The sequence below is a fragment of the Pongo abelii genome, chromosome 16, assembly GCF_028885655.2.
Source record: "Pongo abelii isolate AG06213 chromosome 16, NHGRI_mPonAbe1-v2.0_pri, whole genome shotgun sequence".
NCBI lineage: Eukaryota > Metazoa > Chordata > Mammalia > Primates > Hominidae > Pongo > Pongo abelii.
Window position 1 is genome coordinate 89,774,102 of NC_072001.2, and position 21,018 is coordinate 89,795,119.

A 21,018-nucleotide genomic window follows, 5' to 3' on the forward strand; every position below is an offset into this window, starting at 1 on the left:
CCCAGACAACAACTGACTTGCTTTGTGTCCCTAAATATTAGCCTGCATTTTTAGAATTTTATGTCAGTGGAATCATATGGTATGTACTCATTTTCCATTTAGCTTTTTACACTCAGCATAGTACTTTTGAGAGTTACTCGTGTTCTAATCCGATTTCATTTTACTTTTTTGTGATTAATGGTCAGTGGATCAAAGAAAGCAGAATTTGTTTACCTGGATGTCGACCAGATATTCTGTTTCTCTAACAGCCTGAGATGCATCAGTTCTAACTTAAAATTTGTCACTAGTTCTTCCTCTGCCTGGCATGCATTTTCTACAGATGGTTGCATAGCTGGCTCCTCTTTGACATTCAAGTCTCAGCTTAAATGTCATAATCTCAGCTTAAATTTCACCATCTCAGCAATACTTTTCATGACCACATTGCCTAAAGTAGCATTTCTAGCCACTCCTACTGTAAGGCCTCTAATTTAGTATTATCTGTCTCCTCCAGCTAGAATGTATAATCCATGGGAGAAGGAATTTTATCTGTCTTGTTTAAAGCTGAATCCCTAGCACCTAGAATAATGCCTGATGCATAGGAAGTAATCAATAAATATAATAAATGAACAAATCTTTGTTAAGCCTCTCATCCTGTATTTATGGGAAGATATGGAGACTTATGGGCTAAATAACAGTATAATTCCATGCAATAGTTGTTCATTGATGGAATATATTCAAAATATGCTGATTAATGAATATTTATTAACCTTGACGGGGATTTACACCCATGGCATTACCTCAAATCCTGTCCTATTAAATAACTTTTATGTATTAAAAAAAAATTTAGCTGTAACTAGAGAAACGATTGTCCCTTCCTGTATAATGTGATACTACAACACATTAGGATAACATAATTGATACTTTAAAAAATCTTTACAGATTGAAATGATGGATGATACTAAAAAGATAAAAGTGGATAAGGATACATTCTGCTCAAAGTGTTCCCAGCCAAGAGCATGCCACCTTGGGAGAGTACTCGGTTCTCTATATGGGAATTGTAATCGGCAGTGAGCTTAAGGCTCAGTGTGCTAAACCTGCAAAATCTCTTATTGCAACTAGTGACTTTGGTAGAAACATAATGTCTAGAATTAGATAGGGAATGGTTTATGTTTTGCTGTGGTCAACACAAAACCTAGAATATTATGGTTCATTTCTGAGCTACAGAAATGGAAATCGGTTCAGTGGATTGAATGCATAATGGTAAGTAAAGAGTGATACATACAAGGAATGCTATAAGAAATAGGTAGTGTTCTTTTGTTAGCTGTCTTCAAATAGCTCTGTAATGAAATTAAAGTCTTGCTTATAGCAAGGAACTAAGATTTATTAATCTCTGATACTACAAAGACCTGTCTGATGATCACAGATGCCCCAAGATAGAATGAACTCTTACTGACTTCAGGACCATACAGTGTTTGGAAAGGCTTTGTAGGACAGACTTAAAAGTATGAATTTATACTTGGAATTGACAGCATATGGAGTCTGTACCAACTCTGAAATACAAATGAAAACACGTCATCTTAATAAAGAAATCCATTCGTTTTCATTTAATTCATTTGGGGTGAGATTTAGTCCATTCACCTTTTTAAACAGGCAAAAACGCTGAATTCTTCCCTAAATTCCTTATTAATATGAGTAATCCACTGCACAGGTAGGTTTGAAAAGTGGCAAGGAACTGGGATTTGTTTGAAAATTTATCTCGAATCATTAGGGTGACAAAGGAGAGTAGGTTTTTATTTGTTTAAGGCACAGAAGAATCATGTGTGGTAGGGTGTTGGAAGGTGATGCTGAAGGCACTGAATTATGGGGATCTTAGTCACCACAGAAAATTATGCTTCATTCCTCAATTTCTGTTTGGTTGGGTGGTTTTGTGTGGTTGCTTGCTGAGAGGGTACTGTCCAATAGCATAGGGGCTGAATTGTTAGTCTCTTGAAAGGAAGTTTTCTCAGCAATCTCATTAGTGGAATGAAACTGCAGGTGACAAGATAAGCTTGTCTAATTTATTTATTTATGAATTCTATTGTTCATAATTGTAGTATTAATCAGGGAAATGTATTAGCTATTGATGTATTTTTCTTTTATGTGGACATTTCTTTTAAATTGTAAGAGGAACAAAAGATATTAATTCATATTAAGTAGTAGGTTGCATTTTTTTTCTGAGACATTTTTCTCTATTAACAAGAAGTGGAGACAAAGGAAGAACAAAGACATATTTGTTACGTGATATGGAAGCAAAATTGTTTCTAAATAATACTGTTGTGTGGTGTATTCCTGGAGGTACTGACAGCTCCTTATAAGGCAAATGAACATTTTGGCTAAAGTTTGCAAGCAAAACACAAGGCTAATTATAAAATATTCTTTTGTCTCTTAGCAAACTGCAGGGGGCAAGAGCGAGCTTGTGTAAGCACTGAGAGCTTCGATTTCCCTGGGTGCTATCTTCTCACATGTGTTTTTAAATCTTCCAACTTGTGATTATTATTTTTCAGTACTGAATTAGTGAATCATTTTACATAGTGCCATTATGTAAAATAAAATGATACTTTGTTTCTCTGCATTGGCCAATTACTGGGAGGGGAAAATTGGACTCCTGAAAGGCACATGTGTGTGTAGTATGGCAGATTACAGGAAAGCCTTGTAAAATGCTCCCAGATGTTTGATGCATGAGAGGGAAAATGCCAGGAACAAGGAGCAAATTGAGGTGGGTTTCAGACATCATAAAATCTATTGATATAAAAACTAAGAAAACAAATAAGATCATAGGCATGAAATCCTTCTGGAAGGTCAATAATGATAAAGTTTTACTATATTAAACCGATTTGCTCCTTTTCCCTTCTGCCTGAGGCTATTATAAAAAAAATTAAGGAACATTATTGCTAATCCATAATAAATGGTACATTAACTATGATCCAACTTATCTTTTCTACACAAGGGCCACGGGACTGCATGTGGATAAAATCTGGACTGGATTTCTTTTTTTAGGGGCCTGATCCCATGTCCAATGATCAACCTTTAAGGTGGTTCTTAAAAGAATTTTGTTATTAAGAAGTTGAATCATCATAATTATACTATCCCTCTGACTTCAAAGAGCAATTTGAGGGCTTGTCCCTCTCTTAATATGAGGTTTCTTAAGCTCGACAACACTGCTGGATGAGGTAAGGGTTCTAAAACTGACCTCCTTTGGAATGGCGTGAACCCAGGAGGCGGAGCTTGCAGTGAGCTGACATTGCACCACCGCACTCCAGCCTGGGTGACAGAGCAAGACTCCATCTCAAAAAAAAAAAAAAAAAACAACAAAAAAAAAACCCAAAAAAACTGACCTCCTTTGAGTGCCAGAACTGTTCTTGAATCAGTCCACATCCTAGCATCAAGCAGATGGCACAAGGCAAAGGGGTAATTGAGGAAACTTCAATGAAGGAACTCTTTACAAAGCAAGATCAGGGAAGAAGTAAAGAAAAGGTGAAGCACCTTGGGAAAAGCAGCAGTGGGAAGTTAGTATCACCCTTAGTGAGGAAGAGGGTGGAACTAGCAAAGAATTGCTCTCACCTGTGAAAGCTGGGGACTGTAGAAGGACTACCCACCAGGAACTGCAGCCTTAGGTCACGTAGCCACTGCCAAACAATGGCTTTGCAAGGAGGGAGATTGAGGAATAAATACCACATCTCTTTCACTTGCTAACTTCTTACTAACTTACTAAATTCTTCTTTCAAATATTTTTTTATTTCCATAGATTTTGGAGGGAACAGGTAGTATTGGTTATATGAGTAAGTTGTTTAGTGGTGATTCGTGAGACTTTGGTTCACCCATCACCTGAGCAGTATACACTGAATTCAATTTGTAGTCTTCTATCCCTCATCCCCCTCACACCATTTCTCCTGATTCCCCAAAGACCATTGTGTCATTTTTATGCCTTTGCATCTTCATAGCTGAGCTTCCACTTATGAGCGAGAACATGCAATGTTTGGTTTTCCATTCCTGAGTTACTTCACTTAGAATAATAATCTCCAGTTCCATCTAGGTTGCTGTGAATGCCATTAATTTGTTCCTTTTTATGGCTGAGTAGTATTCCATTCCATATAGATATATCACAATTTCTTCATCCTCTTGTTGATTAATAGGCACTTGAGCTAATTCTATATTTTTGCAACTGAGAATTGTGCTGCTATAGACAGGCGTGTGCAAGTATCTTTTTTGTATAATGACTTCTTTTCTCTGGATAGATACCCAGTAGTGTGATTGCTGGATCAAATGGAAGTTCTACTTTTAGTTCTTTAAGGAATCTCCACACTGTTTTCCATAGTCGTTGTACTAGTTTACATTCCCATCAGAAGTGTAAAAGTATTCTCTTTTCACTGCATCCACACCAGCATCTATTATTTTTTTATTACAGCCACTCTTGCAGGAGTAAAGTGGAATCACATGGTGGTTTTTATTTGCATTTCCCTGATCATTAGTGATGCTAAGCATTTTTTTCATATGTTTGTTGGCAATTTGTATATCTTCTTGTGAGAAATGTCTATTCATATCCTTAGCCCACTTTTTGATGGGATTGTTCGCTTTTTTCTTGCTAATTTTTTTGAGTTCCTTGTAGATTCTGGATATTAGTCCTTTGTTGGATGTATAGACTGTGAAGATATTCTCCCATTCTGTGTGTTCTCTGTTTACTCTGTTCCTTTTGCTGTGCAGAAGCTTTTTAATTAAGTCCCACCTATTTATCTTTGTTTCTGTCGCATTTGCTTTTTTGGGGAGTTCTTGGTAATAAAGCCTTTGCCTAAGCCAATGCCTAGAAGGGCTTTTCCAATGTTATCTTCTAGAACTTTTATAGTTTCAGGTCTTAGATTTAAGTCCTTGATCCATCTTGAGTTGATTTTTGTGTAAGGTGAGAGATGACAATCCAGTTTCATTCCCCTACATGTGGCTTGCCAATTATCCAGCACCATTTGTTGACTAGGGTGTCCTTTCCCCACTTTATGTTTTTATTTGCTTTGTTGAAGATCAGTTTGCTGTAAGTATTTGGGCTTATATATGGATTCTCTATTCTATTCCATTGGTCTATGTACCTATTTTTATGTCAGCACCATGAGATTTTGGTGACTATGGCCTTATACTATAGTTTGAAGTCAGGTAATGTGATGCTTCCAGATGTGTTCTTTTTGCTTAGTCTTGCTTTGGCTATGCAGGCTCTTTTTTGGTTTCATGTGGATTTTAGGATTGTTTTTTCTAGTTCTGTGAAGAATGATGGGAATATTTTGGTGGGAATTGCATTGAATTTGTAGCTTGCTTTTGGCAATATGGTCATTTTCACAATATTGATTTTACCCCTCCAGGAGCATGGGATGTGTTTCCATTTGTTTGTGTCTTCTATGTTTTCTTTCAGCGGTGTTTTGTAGTTTTCCTTGTAGCAGTCTTTCACCTCCTTGGTTAGATGTATTCCTAAGTATTTAATTTTTTTTGCAGCTAGTGTAAAGGGTGTTGAGTTATTGATTTGATTCTCAGCTTGGTCCTTATTGGTGTATAGCAGAGCTGCTAATTTGTGTACATTAATTTTGTATCCTGAAACTTTGCTGAACTCGTATATTAGTTCTAGGAGCTTTTTGGTGGAGTCTTTAGGGTGTTGTAGGTATACAATCATATCATCAGCAAACAGTGATAGTTTAACTTTTTCTTTACTGATTTGGATGCCATTTATTTCTTTCTCTTGTCTGATTGCTCTGAGTAGGACTCCCAGTTCTGTGTTGAGTAGAAGTGGTAAGAGTGGTAATGGTGAGAGTGGTAATTCTTGTCTTTTTCCAGTTCTCAGAGGGAACATATTCAACTTTTCCCCATTCAGTATTATGTTGGCTGTGGGTTTATGATAGATGGCTTTTATTACATTAAGGTATGTCCCTTGTATGCCAATTTCGCTGAAGGTTTTAGTCATAAAGCGATGCTGGATTTTGTTAAATGCTTTTTCTGCATCTATTGAGATGATCATGTGATTTTTGTTTTGAATTCTGTTTATGTGGTGTATCACATTTATTGCTTTGTGTATATTAAACCATTCCTGCATCCTTGATATGAAACCCACTCAATCATGGTGGATTATCGTTTTAATATGCTGTTGGATTTGGTTAGCTAGTATTTTGTTAAGGATTTTTGCATCTGTGTTCATCAGGGATATTTGTCTGTAGTTTTCTTTTTTTGTTATGTCCTTTCCTGGTTTGGGCATTAGGGTGATACTGGCTTCGTATGATGATTTAGGGAGGATTTCCTCTTTCTCTATCTTGTGGAATAGTGTCAATAGGATTGGTACCAATTATTCTTTGAATGTCCAATAGAATTCAGTTGTGAATCCATGTGGTCCTAGAATTTTTTTGTTGGTAATTTTTTGTATTACCATTTCAATCTTGCTGCCTGTTATTGGTCTGTTCAGGGTTTCTAATTCTTCCTGATTTAAACTGGGAGGGTTGTATATCTCCAATAATTTATCCATCTCCTCTAGGTTTTCTAGTTAATGTGCACAAAGGTGTTCATAGTAGCCTTGAATGATCTTTTGTATTTCTGTGGTGTCAGTTGTAATATCTCCCATTTCGTTTCTAATTGAGTTCATTTGGATTTTCTGTCTTCTTTTCTTGGTTGATCTTGCTAATGGTCTATCAATTTTATGTATCTTTTCAAAGAACCAGCTTTTTGTTTCATTTATTTTTGTATTGTATTTTTTTTGTTTCAATTCATTTAGTTCTGCTCTGATCTTGGTTATTTCTTTTCTTCTGCTGGATTTGGGTTTGGTTTGTTCTTGTTTCTCTAGTTCCTTGAGGCATGACCTTAGATTGCCTATTTGTGCTTTCTTAGACTTTTTGATGTAGGCATTTAAGATTATGAATTTTCCTCTTAGCACCATCTTTGCTGTATCCCAGAGGTTTTAATGGGTTGTGTCACTATTATTGTTCAGTTCAAATAACTTTTTAATTTCCATCTTGATTTCATTATTGACCCAATGATCATTCAGGAGCAGGTTATTTAATTTTCATGTATTTGCATGGTTATGAAGGTTCCTTTTGGAGTTGATTTCCAATTTTATTCCACTGTTGTCTGAGAGAGTACTTGGTATAATTTAGATTTTTTAAAATTTATTGAGACTTGTTTTGTGGCCTATCATATGGTCTATCTTGGAGAATTTTCCATGTGCTGATGAGTAGAATGTGTATTCTGTGGTTACTGGTTAGAATGTTCTGTAAACATCTATTAGGTTCATTTGTTCTAGGGTATAGTTTAAATCTGTTGTTTCTCTGTTGACTTTCTGTTTTGACCTGTCTAGTGCTGTCAGTGGAGTATTGAACTTCCCCACTATTATTGTGTTGCTGTCTATCTCATTTCTTAGGTCTAGTAGTAACTGTTTTATAAATTTGGGAGCTCCAGTGTTAGATGCATATATATTTAGGATTGTGATATTTTCCTGTTGGACAAAGCCTTTTATCAGTATATAATGTTTCTCTTTGTCTTTTTAAACTGTTGTTGCTTTAAAGTTTGTTTCATCTGATATAAGAATAGCTACTCCTGCTTGCTTTTGGTGTCCATTTGCATGGAATGTCTTTTTCCACCTTTTTACCTTAAGTCTATGTGAGTCCTTATGTGTCAAGTGAGTCTCTCGAAGGCAGCAATACTTGGTTGGTGAATTCTTACTGATTCTGCAATTCTGTATCTTTTAAGTGAAACATTTAGGCCATTTACATCCAATGTTAGTATCGAGATGTGAGGTACTATTCCGTTCATTGGGCTATTTGTTGCCTGAATACCTTGGTGTTTTTTTTTTTCTTTTTAATTGTATTTTTGTTTTATAGGACCTGTTAGATTCATGCTTTAAAGAGGTTCTGTTTTGATGTGTTTCCAGGATTTGTTAAGAGATTTGGAGCTCCTTTTAGCAGTTCTTGTAGTGCTGGCTTGGTAGCAGCAAATTTCTCTCAGCATTTGTTTGTCTAGAAAAGATTGTATATTTCTTTCATTTATGAAGCTAAGTTTCACTGGATACAAAATTCTTGGTTGATAATTGTTTTGTTTAAGGAGGCTGAAGATAGGGCCCCAATCCTCTTTAGCTTGTAGGGTTTCTGCTGAGAAATTTGCTGTTAATAAGATAGTTTTTTTTTAATAGGTTACCTTTTGCTTTTGCCTCACAGCTCTTAAGATTCTTCCCTTCATCTTGCCTTAGATAATCTGATGACTGTGTGCCTAGGTATTGAAGTTTTTGTGATAAATTTCCCAGGTGTTCTTTCAACTTCTTGTATTTGGATGTCTAGTTCTCTAGCAAGGCCAGGGAAGTTTTCCTCAATTATTTCCCCTAAATATGTTTTCCAAACTTTTAAATTTCTCTTCTTCAGGAATGCCAGTTATTCCTAGGTTTGGTCATTTAACATAATCCCAAACTTCTTGGATAGTTTGTTCATTTTTTAAATCTTTTTAAAGTCTTTGTTGGATTGGGTTATTTCAAAAACCTTGTCTTCCAGCTCTGAATTCCTTTCTTTTGCTGTTCGAGTCTATTGCGGAGACTTTCCTGTACATTTTGCATTTCTCTAAGTGTGTTATTTATTTCCTGAAGTTGTGATTCATTTTTATTTATGCTATTTCGCTGAAGATTTCTCCCCTCACATCTTGTATCTTTTTTTTTAATTTTCTTAAGTTGGAGTTCACTTTTCTCTTGTGCCTCCTTGATTAGCTTGATAATCAACCTTCTGACAATTCAGGGATTTCTTCTTGGTTTGGCTCCATTGCTGGTGAGCTAGTATGATTTTTGGGAGAGTGTTAAAGAACCTTGTTTTGTCATATTACCAGAATTGTTTTTCTGGTTCCTTTTCATTTGGGTAGGCTATGTTGGAGGGAAGATCTGGGGCTCAAGACTGCTGTTTATATTCTTTTGGCCCATGGGGTGTTGTTCCTTTGATGTAATACTCTCCCCCTTTTCCTAGAGATGTGGGTTCCTGAGAGCTTAACTGTAGTAATTGTTATTTCTCTTCTGGATCTAGCACAGATTCCTGGGATGTGAACCATCTTCAGGTCTCTCAGCCATGGATACCAGCACAGTATCTGGGCTGTCTCCCGGGTCCTGAAACAACAATCCGCTTCCTTCAAAGAGTCTGTGAATTTTCTTAGCTTTCCTAGTATATTCCTGCAGTAGTTCTTGGAGCAAAAGTTCACATTGTGAGTCTCCACATGCTCCTCTGCCCATATGAGTTGGATCTGCAATTTAGTCCTGCCTCCTATCTGCCATTTTTTCCTACCCCTTCTTTCTCTTACTAACTTCTAATCTGATTATGCCACAATTTGTCTGAACCCAACTAATTGCCCAAGGCAAGGGAGATTGGTTAAAGTAGTCTTTAGGGTTGGTCTCCTAGGACGTAGAGTGGGATGTAGAAAAATGATGAACAGACCTGGAGGGGAAAAGGAAGAATAAACAGCACATTCCACATGCTAGTTTATTGGTTCTTTGAAATATCCCCTAAAATAACTAGTTTCCATGTTTTTATAGAAAAAGATACTGAGGTTCAGAGTGGTTAAACAGTTTGCTCCAATATGAATAAGGGTTTGTCTGACTTCAATTTCCATGTTCTTTCCCTTCCCTATACCATGCTGCATACCCCCCTGCACCCCCATACACAGTGTTTCCAATGATGTTCTTTAGGGGAGGTAATCCATGGAAGTAAAACAATATATTGTTGTATCCACTCCTTTTTTATTGGAATTCCATTTGTATATAGTGCTGATCATTGTTTTTTTAAAAAGAGACCAACAGGATTTATGGAGGTAACTGATCAGTACACTCAGGCAAGGAAGCTCAATCCCACTATCCCACCCTGCCTATCTAGTGCTGCAGTTTTTCTGGGATGCCTAAAAAAGACAGTAGGAATTTGAGACAGTGGTTCTGGAGCAAGACCTGAAATGCCATTCTGAGATCCTGCTGCCATTAATGAAATGGATTTTGAAGGTATATTGTGAAGGTTGTACGTTGTGAAGGTTAAGATCATTACTGAAAAAATAAAGATTTATTCAATGTTTTCATCTGATATATATGTAATTTAGACTTCTTGTGGATTCCTCTTAGTAAGATGAGACCAAAATATCAGTTTTTAAGACTTCATTAAGAGTCTCTCTAACTTTCTTTTCAAATAATAAAGATGAGAAGATCAAAGTGTTAAATCATAAAAAGCAGTAAGATAAAGTATTCTCAATCTCAGGTAACATGCCTTTCATATTTTTGTTACTGTTTTAATGTTAACCTTTTATCTTTCAATAATTTCAACCTCACAAAAATTTCAAAAAAAAGTTTGTATATCTTCATTGACATTTATCAAATGTTAATATTTTATTACATTTATGCTCTCTCTCACACACAGACTATATATACACACTGTCATTTTTTCAAATCATTTAAGAATAAGTTGCAGATATAATTCAACTTTATTCCTTAATATCTTAGTGTGCATTTCCTAAAAAACATATTCCTGCCTACCAGTGCAGTATAATTAAAACAATGGCAATTAATAAAGTAAAAACTATGTACAAATCTTACTGAAAATGTTTAATTCCAGCAGTGCCCTTTATAGCAACAGGGGACAAATACCTTGGCTACAGGATCCAGTCAAAATAATAAGATTCATTTTGTTGTCAAATCTATTGAGTTTTCTTTAATCTAGAACAGTTCCTTGATCTTTCTTGGCTTTTCATGACCTTCATGTTTTTTAAAAGATTTTAGGTCAGTTATTTTGAAGAATGTCTCTCATTTTGGGTCTTCCTGATATTTTCTTTTGATTAAATTTAGCTTATCCACTTTCGGTAAGAGTACCACAGGGACGGTGTTTTTGTCTTTATTAGTGCTTCATACACTTAGCACATGTGGTTGATTTGTCCCATTACAGATGATGTTTACTTTGACCACTTGTTTAAAGTAGTGTCTGCCAAGCTTCCCCACTGTATAGTTTCTATTTTTCCTTTGTAACTAATAGCTATGTTGTGAGATGCTACTCTGAGACTATATAAATGTTCTAGTTTTAAAATTATGCACCCACCAGTTTTAGCATCCACTGATGATTCTTTTTTGTCTGAAAGAATTATTATTACGGTAAATAAATGCCAAATTGTTATTTTCCAATTCCATTATTTCCTCTACATTTGTTAGTTGGCATTCTGTGGTAAGGAAGAGCTATTCCTTCCCTCTTCTCCCCATCTCATTATGTATTTATTTAGGTATATCTCTATGGATTCAGGGATTACTCTTTTCTTCAGTGATTTACAATTCATTATTTATTTTATTTAGGCATATCTCTGTGGATTCAAGGATTACTTTTTTCTTCAATGACTTATACTTCATTATTATCATTATTTATTTTGATGCTCAAATTCTCCTAAATGTTGATAGTGGGAATTTCCTCATGCTGGCTCTTGTATCCTTTTGTTATGTCTCCATCATTCTGTGAGCAAGTCTTTATTTTCTGGCACAGCAATATGTTCTAGGTTCATCTCGTACATTCCCCAATTCATTTCTAGAATCACCCGTTTTTAAAGAATGCTTGGTCCTTTTGTGAAGTTAGTATTATAAACCAAGATGTAGGTGTTAGTTGTTCATGTTTACTTTTTCAGCAGACTAATACACACACACACACGCACTCACACACACACAATATCTCTCTTGAAGTGGTCTTTCTGTTGACAAGAAGTAGTTTAGGCAACAATATAGTACCTTTCTTTAGAAAAGATATAAACATAGAGCATTAACACTTTTCAAGATATAATCAAAACCTGCAGTTTTCAGCTGGTGAAAATTAGGACCAAAAAATAGAAATGATATACTAAAGATACAGGCAAGGATTTTTGCTGCCTTGCATTTTATTCTGTGCCTCAAGTAATCCTAACTTTTCTTTTTCTGTGCTTCCCTGTTTTCAGAGAAGTTTCTTCATGAGATCTAGTTTATTACCAAGATACTTGATATCATGAAAGTTGAGATTCAGGTGTAGGTTAAATCGATTCATCCAAGTGAAAATGTTAGTGTTTGGGGTGGTGTTCATGTGGTCTCCACAAACAACCCCAAGAGACAGTCAGAGTCAGCAGGATCAGGAATCATGTGAAATGCTGTGAATCTGAGCATCCTCCCCAGTTGTGCTGAGGGAATAAAGGGCTGAGGGCTGCTCCAGAGCTGTGTCCTGTGCTCATTCCCCGGATGAATTCCAGGTGCACATTAACAGTTTAACTTTGTTAAGAAGGTGTCAGCCTCGGGTCATTTGCATCCATTACCCACAGTGCTTTTTAATTGTGTGCCTGCTTTGGAAAGTAAATGATGACATTCTGCTGGGAGAATTTCAGCCTGTGTGCTCTTTATAAAGTAAGGAAATGGAGTAATTATCACTGAGAAGGAGAAAAGAGAGGATATAATTTTCACATTTGGTGCTTTTAGAGAGTGGTGTGTGTTGGAGGTTTCATTGGAGAGGGGAGGTGAAGGGTGAAAAAATATGGGGACTCTGGTTGTATGTGTTCATAATTCTGAATCTAGAATTGTTAGTAATTCTGGAAATCCTTCATAAATAGTTGATAGAATCCACATGGATGTTTACAAAGTCCCAGCCGAATTGTGCTGAGTGTGCACAAAGATATACATCATCAGAATTGTGGGTAAATCAAGATTAAATTGTGAAACAATAAGAAGCTTATACTCAAAGGTTAAGACTTGCTTTGTCTCTTGAATGGTCTCTAGAGATTAGGAAAAGAAAGCAGGTGAAAAGAACCAGATAGAATGGTAAAACATGTCTCCTCTCCTCTCCTCCCCTCCCCTCCCTTCTCCATTTTTTCCCTCCTCTTCCTCCTCCCTTCCTCTGCCTTCCACTCCCTTCCCTCCACTCCTCTCTCCTTCCTTTCACTCCTCTCTCCTCCCCACTCCTTCCTTCCCTCCTTTCTCTTCCCCACCTCTCCTCCTCTCTGCTCCCCATCTCTCCTTTATCCCTTCCTTCCCCTTCCCTTCTCTTTTTTCTTTCCTTCCCTTTCTTTCACTTTCCTCCCATCCCCTACCCTTCCTTCCCCCCACTCCTCTATCCCTTCCCTCCACTCCTGTATCCCTTCCCTCCACTCCCCTTCTCACTTTCTCTCCCTTCTCTCCCCTTCCCTTGTGGCTGATCTACCCCATCCCTTCTCTCCTCTTTTCTTCTCTTCCCTCCCCTTCCCTTGTGGCTGATCTACTACAACAAATTATCACTAAATCCTATCACTCCTTTCTCCAATCCGTAGCTCATATTAAACAAATGTAAATATCAGAGTATTACAAAGAAATATAAACATGAGTAAAGAGAGGTTTACTTTTTAATTTTGAAAACTTAAATCTAGTAAATAAGCCATGACAAATATTAAATTAGTATAATAAAAAAGCTGACAAGCAATGTGAATATTATACCTGTAATCATTCCCCATAGACTAATAAAAATATTTTACTTTCATCAAGTCCACTAGAGTGGAACTCTAGGAGGACAGAGATGGCCTTATTGATTTGTTCAGTGTTATGTAGTCAGTCCCTTCAGTAGTTCTAGATATATAGTAGGTGCTCAATAAGTACTGAATGGATAAATGAATCAAACGGTTTACATTATTTTATCATCACTTATTTCTCTTTTCTTACCCTTTCAAAATTATACTTGACTCCTCCTTTCCCATCCACTCCGTAACTCACTGCAGCATCACTCCATAGGAACTACTTTCAACAGGGACACCACACTGCTGCCAAATCCACTTTCTTCTTTCCAGTCCTCGTTGTACTGTCCCCTTTGTAGCAAGTAGTACATTTCTCTCTCCACCTTTAAACTCTTTTCTCCCTTTATTTCCTTCACACTTTTCTCGCATCTCCTATGTGTCTCCTCTTAACAGTCTAAGTACTTGGTAGTATAGTTCACTTGGTTGTCTTCATCTGCTGGTGTTTCCAGGAGTTCCTTAGCTTCCTTTTCTTTTTTTTTCCTTGCCCGGTCTCCTGGGGTAATTATGTCAACCTCCATGACTTGGACTATATAATCTCTGTGCTTAAAAAAATCTTTCAAGGAAGTAAGTGTAGATGGAAAATAAATATAATTCGAGGAATGACCCCTGGGGCACTTCAACTTTTAAATGATTGGAGGATGAGGATGAGGATGAATTATCAAAGAAGGTTGAGAATACGTGGCCAGATATAGTGGAGGAAAATCCAGTTATTGTAGTGTCTCAGAAGCCAAGAGAATAATTTTAAGGAGCAACATTGAAAGGCTTTTGTCAACTGGGTAGAGTGGTGATAATGAGCCAATGTTGCCAACTGTGGTTGTAGTATTCTGGTAAATTCACATTATTACAAGTGGAATAGCATTTTTGTTTCACTTGTTATTTTTTAAATGCCTAGACAAATAGATATATATATCAAGAAAACAGGTTGGATACACTGAGTTTGAATACTGGCTCTGCCTCTTAATGAGCATAACATGGTGGTAAGAGCTTGGACTCTGGGGCCATGTGGCGTGACTTTAACTCTGGCTCTTTTTGTAAGCAGATGATGTGCTTTTAGGTGAGTTGTTTACATTGTTTATGTTTCAGTTTTTGAGTCCATCAAATAGGAATAATAATAGTACTTCTTTCATAATGTTGATCTAAAGATTAAATGAGAAAATATACTGGAAAAGCCTAGAATAGTGTGATAAAGTAAATTCTTAGTGACTGTTTTTCTGTTACGGTTTGTCTCTGTGTGCCTACCCAAATCTCACCTTGACTTGTAATAATCCCTGTGGGAGGACCTGGTGGGAGGTAATTGAATCATGGGGTTGGTTTTTTCCCATGCTCTTCTTGTGATAGTGAATAAATCTCATGAGATCTGATGGTTTCATAAAGGGGAGTTTCCCTGCACATGCTCTCTTGCCTGCTGCCAGGTAAGATGATGTGTCTTGCTTCCCCTACACCTTCCGCCATGATTGTGAGGCCTCCCCACCCATGTGGAAGTGTGAGTCAATTAAATCTCTTTTTTTTTAGAACAAAACTGGAGGCATCATACTACCAGACTTCAAACTATACTACAGGGCCACAGTAACCGAAATATCATGGTACTGGTACCACAACAGATATATAGACCAATGGAATAGAACAGAGACCTCAGAAATCACACCACATATCTACAACCATCTGATCTTCAACAAACCTGACAAAAACAAGCAATGGGAAAAGGATTTCCTACTTAATGAATGGTGCCAGGAAAACTGGCTAGCCATAAGCAGAAAACTGAAACTGGACCCCTTCCTTAGACCTTATACAAAAATTAACTCAAGATGCATAAAGACTTAAATGTAAAACCCCAAACCATAAAAACCCTAGAAGAAAACCTAGGCAATACCATTCAGGACATAGGCCTGGGCAAAGACTCATGACTAAAACACCAAAAGCAATTGCAACAAAAAGCAAAGTTGACAAATGGCATCTAATTAAACTAAAAAGCTTCTGCACAGCAAAATAAATTATCATCAGAGTGAACAGGCACCCTACAGAATAGGAGAAAATTTTTGCAATCTACCCATCTGACAAAGGTCTAATATCCAGAATCTACAAGGAACTTAAACACATTTACAAGAAAAAATAACCCTACCAAAAAGTGGGCAAAGGATATGAATAGACACTTCTCAAGACATTTATGTGGCCAACAAACATATCAAAAGAAGTTCATCATCACTGGTCATTAGAGAAATGCAAATCAAAACCACAATAAGATACCATCTCATGCCAGTTAGAATGGTGATTATTAAAAAGTCAGGAAACAACAGATGCTGGTGAGGCTGTGGAGAAACAGGAACGCTTTTACACTGTTGATGGGAGTGTAAATTAGTTCAACCATTGTGGAAAACAGTGTGGCGATTCCTTAAGGTTCTAGAACCAGAAATACCATTTGACCCAGCAATCCCATTACTGGATATATACCCAAAGGATTATAAATCATTCTACTATAAAGACACATGTGCACGTATGTTTATTGCAGCACTATTTACAATAGCAAAGACTTGGAACCAACTCAAATGTCCAACAGTGATAGACTGGATAAAGAAAATGTGGCACATTTACACCATGGAATACTATGCAGCCATAAAAAGGAATGAGTTCATGTCCTTTGCAGGGACATGGATGAAGCTGAAAACCATCATTCTCAGCAAACTAACACAGGAACAGAAAAATCAAACACTGCATGTTCTCACTTATAAGTGGGAGTCGAACAAAGGGAACACATGGACACAGGGAGGGGAACATCACACACTGGGCCCTGTCAGTGGCTGGTGGGGGGCAAGGGGAGGGAGAGCACTAGGACAAATACCTAATGCATGCGGGACTTAAAACCTAAATGTTGGATTGATAGGTGCAGCAAACCACCATGGCACATGTATACCTATATAACAAACGTGCACGTTCTACTCACGTATCCCAGAACTTAAGCAAAACAAAACCCCTCTTTTTTAAATAAATTACCCAGTCTTGGGTATGTCTTTATTAACAACATAAGAATGGACTAAAACATATTCCATGAATTTGTGTTTCCTCACTTGGACAAGCATAACAAATAATTTCAAACTCATAGAGTTGTTGTGAAAATCAACCTAGGTAATCCACGTAAAGTGTTCTTGCATGGCAAGACCTCCATATGTATTGGCTGAATTACTGGGAAGTATGTTTATCATTTAGCATTGGAGTTAAATGAGCCAGCCACTCGTTTCATTCCTCAATTGAGACTGCTAGTGGTTATAGGGATGTAAGCATTATGCAGCCTTAAATTGTCTTATTCTAAGTCATACATTGTTTAATTTATACTCATAATGTACCATTGGTTGGCAACAGGAAGCATAAGGGGCATTGATGTGCATGCATTTTCACTGGATCTTTAAGGTGCATTTATCTGATCAAAACTCTCACAGAGCACATCAAGGTGTCTCTAGTGCTTTGAAAACCAATGTTAAGAAGAGAAAATTCAGTGATGATTACATCCAGTTTGATTTTCATTTTGGGGAAATAAACACTATCTTCACAAGCAACATGGTGTTATATGTGGAGAAGTACTTGCAAATGAAATACTGAAACCATCTGTCTTATTTCATCTTTTGGGAAAAAAACTTTAAAAATAAATAGTTTTTTAAGTACCAAATGCAATAAATTCCAGACATCAGATCTAAAAGGTAAGGTTTAATTTCATGGCTTAATTTCCATCTGAAATCAATTATTAAATAATGTGTGCCAATCGCAAAAGGAAAAAGTAAAATTTGTCTATATGGATTATGAATACTATTGAAGGTTATGCTAAATTAACTATATATTATATATGTCATAGTTTACTGATCAAAGATAAAATATTGTTTTTAACCTTAATTCATTTTTTATTGTCACAATAAAAACTTACAAAATATTTTGAAAAATCCTAAGGGGTTTTTACAAAATCATATATGATTATGAAATAAGTTCGTGTGGTAAAAAAAAAAAGCTTGGAAAAGCTCTATTTAATAAAAAATCATAGAGGCAGAACTCAGATTCTTGGACCTGGTCTGTTAATTTGGGGAAAAATTTGAAATGCCAGTCTTTTGAGTTTGATTATAGCACTTAATTATGGTAATCACTGCTAACCTTCTCCCATAACCTTGCGCTCATCTCCTAGAGAACATATTCTTCAGGAAAGATTTAAGTTTGCTTTGTAAAACTTGCTGCAACATGCTAGTAATCACAATTCCCTAAGGCTCACGATTTGTTTTATAAGAAAAAGGTATTAAATTTAAACAAGTGGTGTACGTAGACAGTTAACACTCTTGCCTAACACCATGCTGTTCTCCTTACAAGACAAATGCATCCCATTGTTTGTTCCAAATTTTGGGCATATTTTATCTTCTGTCTTTGAGGATTTTGCAAAATAAGCATATTCAATGGAATATGCATTTTAACTAGCCCCAAATTTAAATCCAGGTACTTGCACTAATTTGTTGTGGAACATTAGAAACACCTACTTAACCTAGCTTACTTCACTTTTCTCAACCAGTTACTCATCTATGACACAACACATTTTCCTATGGAGAGTAAAAAGGGATAAGAGTGGAAAACGTAGTCAAAAGAGAAAAATGAATAGATATAATAAGAGAGGGACTTTGCATATACTGATGATGATGATGCAACATGAATCAAATAATGTGAACAACTCAACATTCTGTCCCTGAGCTGTAAGTCTCTTTATCTGTTCATCTCTCTAGTTTTGCTAGCTATGTGCTAGATCCTATCAGAGCACTTCACTCAGCAAGTACCTGACATACAGGGATTCCTTTCCCTTTTCAGCTCCCTCTTCTCATAACACTATATCACCTTTACATCTGTGCACAATACCATAATAGGGAACAAAGGTCTACTCCACCAATGAATCCAAAAATTGGAATAAAAATAAATCCAGGTATATAGTCAGTTATTTTTCTTGATGGTGTCATGGGAATGATTCCCATTTTATCAGTTGGAGGTTACTCTGTAAATATTACTTTCCAGTCAAGCAAAGAGGAAAGAATATGTTTTCATGAAACTGCATAGCTTGGCTCTGTTTTTGTTTTTCTCAGCTCTGTATAGAGAGAGCATTAAATAAAACATACTCTGCCACGTTTGCACACACCACATCCCTCATGTTCTAAAGATACTTCATTGTAGAAATGTAATTGACTATTGCATGCTTTCCTCTCATACCTTTCCCATAATTTGGAAAAAAGACAAAATCAAATGTGTAGAGTTTACAGAAACCTCACCAAAGAAAAGAAAAGCCTCATAAGTTCAATAAAAATCCTTTTTTCTGGACTTTTTTATGAAATATTGAAGCAACATTGCATAAGGAGGCTGTTGAATTCTTCCATGACAAAAACTGTTTCTGAAAGACTATTGTTATGCTGAGATCTTCTGATAATTTTCCTAGAAGTAGAAGCTGAACTTCCTTTTTCAATGGAGATGAGGAGATAGATATATGTTAACCAATCTTTAAAGGGCCATACTTGATTAGACTATGGATGACAGCTCTTTGGAAATCATAGTTGGAAATGGAGGGTTAATAGAGGTAGCGGGGAGGTCCAATACAGACCACAATTCTTTTAGCTACTCAGTCTCAAAACACTGACATTCCGTTTAACTTGTTCCCTTCTTTCATTTTACTTCTGTAGTCTGTAGCTACTTCTTGACAATTCCCATTCTTAATATTTTTCATCCTATTTCTTTCAGTGACACAGGCATTAACACATGTATACTGCTTTTGGACTTAATCGTGCTCTCCTCTCTCCAAATGTAGTTACATTAGGGGTTAAAGTTGAAGCCAATATTTGGCCAATATTGGATTGGACCCAATATTAGGAGATAGGGTCTTAAGGGAAGTAACTGAGGTTAAATGAGATCATAAGGGTAGGGCTCTGATCTCATAAGGTTAGTGTCCTTGTAAGAAAAGACATAGGAGAGATCATTCTCTCTGCAGGTGTACACAAGGAGAAAGGCCATATGAGGACACAGTGAGAAGGTGGCCATCTGCAAGTCAGGAAAATAGCCCTCACCAGAAGCACAACCCTGCTAGACCTTGATCTTGGACTTCAGGCCTCCATAACTGTGAGAAAGTGAGAAAATAAATTGCTATTGTTAAAGCTTTCCAGTTCGTGGTATTTGTTACCGCAGCCTGGGCAGTCTAAGACAAGGTTAATTACAATATTCCAGAATTAGAGCTATTTATATATTATGCCAGATTTCAAAAAATCTTTGCAAAAGCCCTGTGTGAATGAGGTTTTATTATAGATGAAGACACTGATGTTCTAAGAGGTTAATTCATTGAATTATAAGAACTCAGAATTTAAAGATGTACGAACTACAATTTGAGCCTCGCTCTATTTTACAAGTGTGTTTCCTTCATGCTACTGACATTATCACCCTAGACCAGGCCCTCTTTGTTTAGTGACTTACTTGGTTCACAGCATCTCCCTATAGCTACCCAGCACTCTTGTTAATTTTGCACACTTGCCAAGTCCTAAATCATCCATTTTGTTGCTTCACTTCCACTGCTGAAGCTCATTTAATGTACCTGTGAGGGTTCCCAGGACAAGCTCCAAATCCTTAACTGGCCTTTTAAGGTGTGTTCAAAATCTGAGCCCACTTAATTAAAATGTATGACTATTTTCTCCAAGCTCAAATGTCAAATTCCAATTCACTTTACTATGTCAAGATTATACTACATTAATTCTTGTATTTATAATCCTATCTATGGTATTCCCTCTCCTGGAAAACACTTTTCTCACCCCTCCAAACACAAAACTTCTACTCATCATCTGAAGATAGACTCAATCCAGGCACTTGTATAAAACTTTTCTTCCATCAGTCTATAGTGACCTCCTGCTTAAAACTGTCTAGATTTTTGGGGCAATTTATTTCTTTTTTGCTATTGGGTTGTGTGTTATTTCCTAGTTGTCTTATGTTTAGGAGGAATTTTTCAAAAAGCAGGTGGGGAAGGTAGGCGAACAAAAACTCTTTGAATGCAAGCTCAATTATCTAGCCAACCAATCAAGCAGCCAAGAAATCTACTAATCAATACATAGTTACTGAGCACTTACTATGACCTAGGCTTTGCAAAACTGAATGGCATTGGCTCAGAATATATTTTTCTTTCTGTATTTCATGGCTAATTCCAATGCTCCAAAGACATCCAACAAATAACAATTTATGAAATACATAATGTTATTGCTGCTATGTGCTTGGAAACCAAAGAATAGCCAACACAATCCTGTCTTTGTTCACCAATAACACCAATAAGGAATTGTGACTAGGGTAGGTATTTGATATATGGGAAGACAGCGTGGTGTGATGGAAACTGTATGGACGTTAGACATACATACATCTGCTTTGTCCTTTTGTCCTCTCAGATAATTATTAAACTTTTCTAAATCATGGTTTCCCTATTTAAAGTTTCTATAATAGAGTCTGGCCCATAGTAAATGCTTAATGAAATGT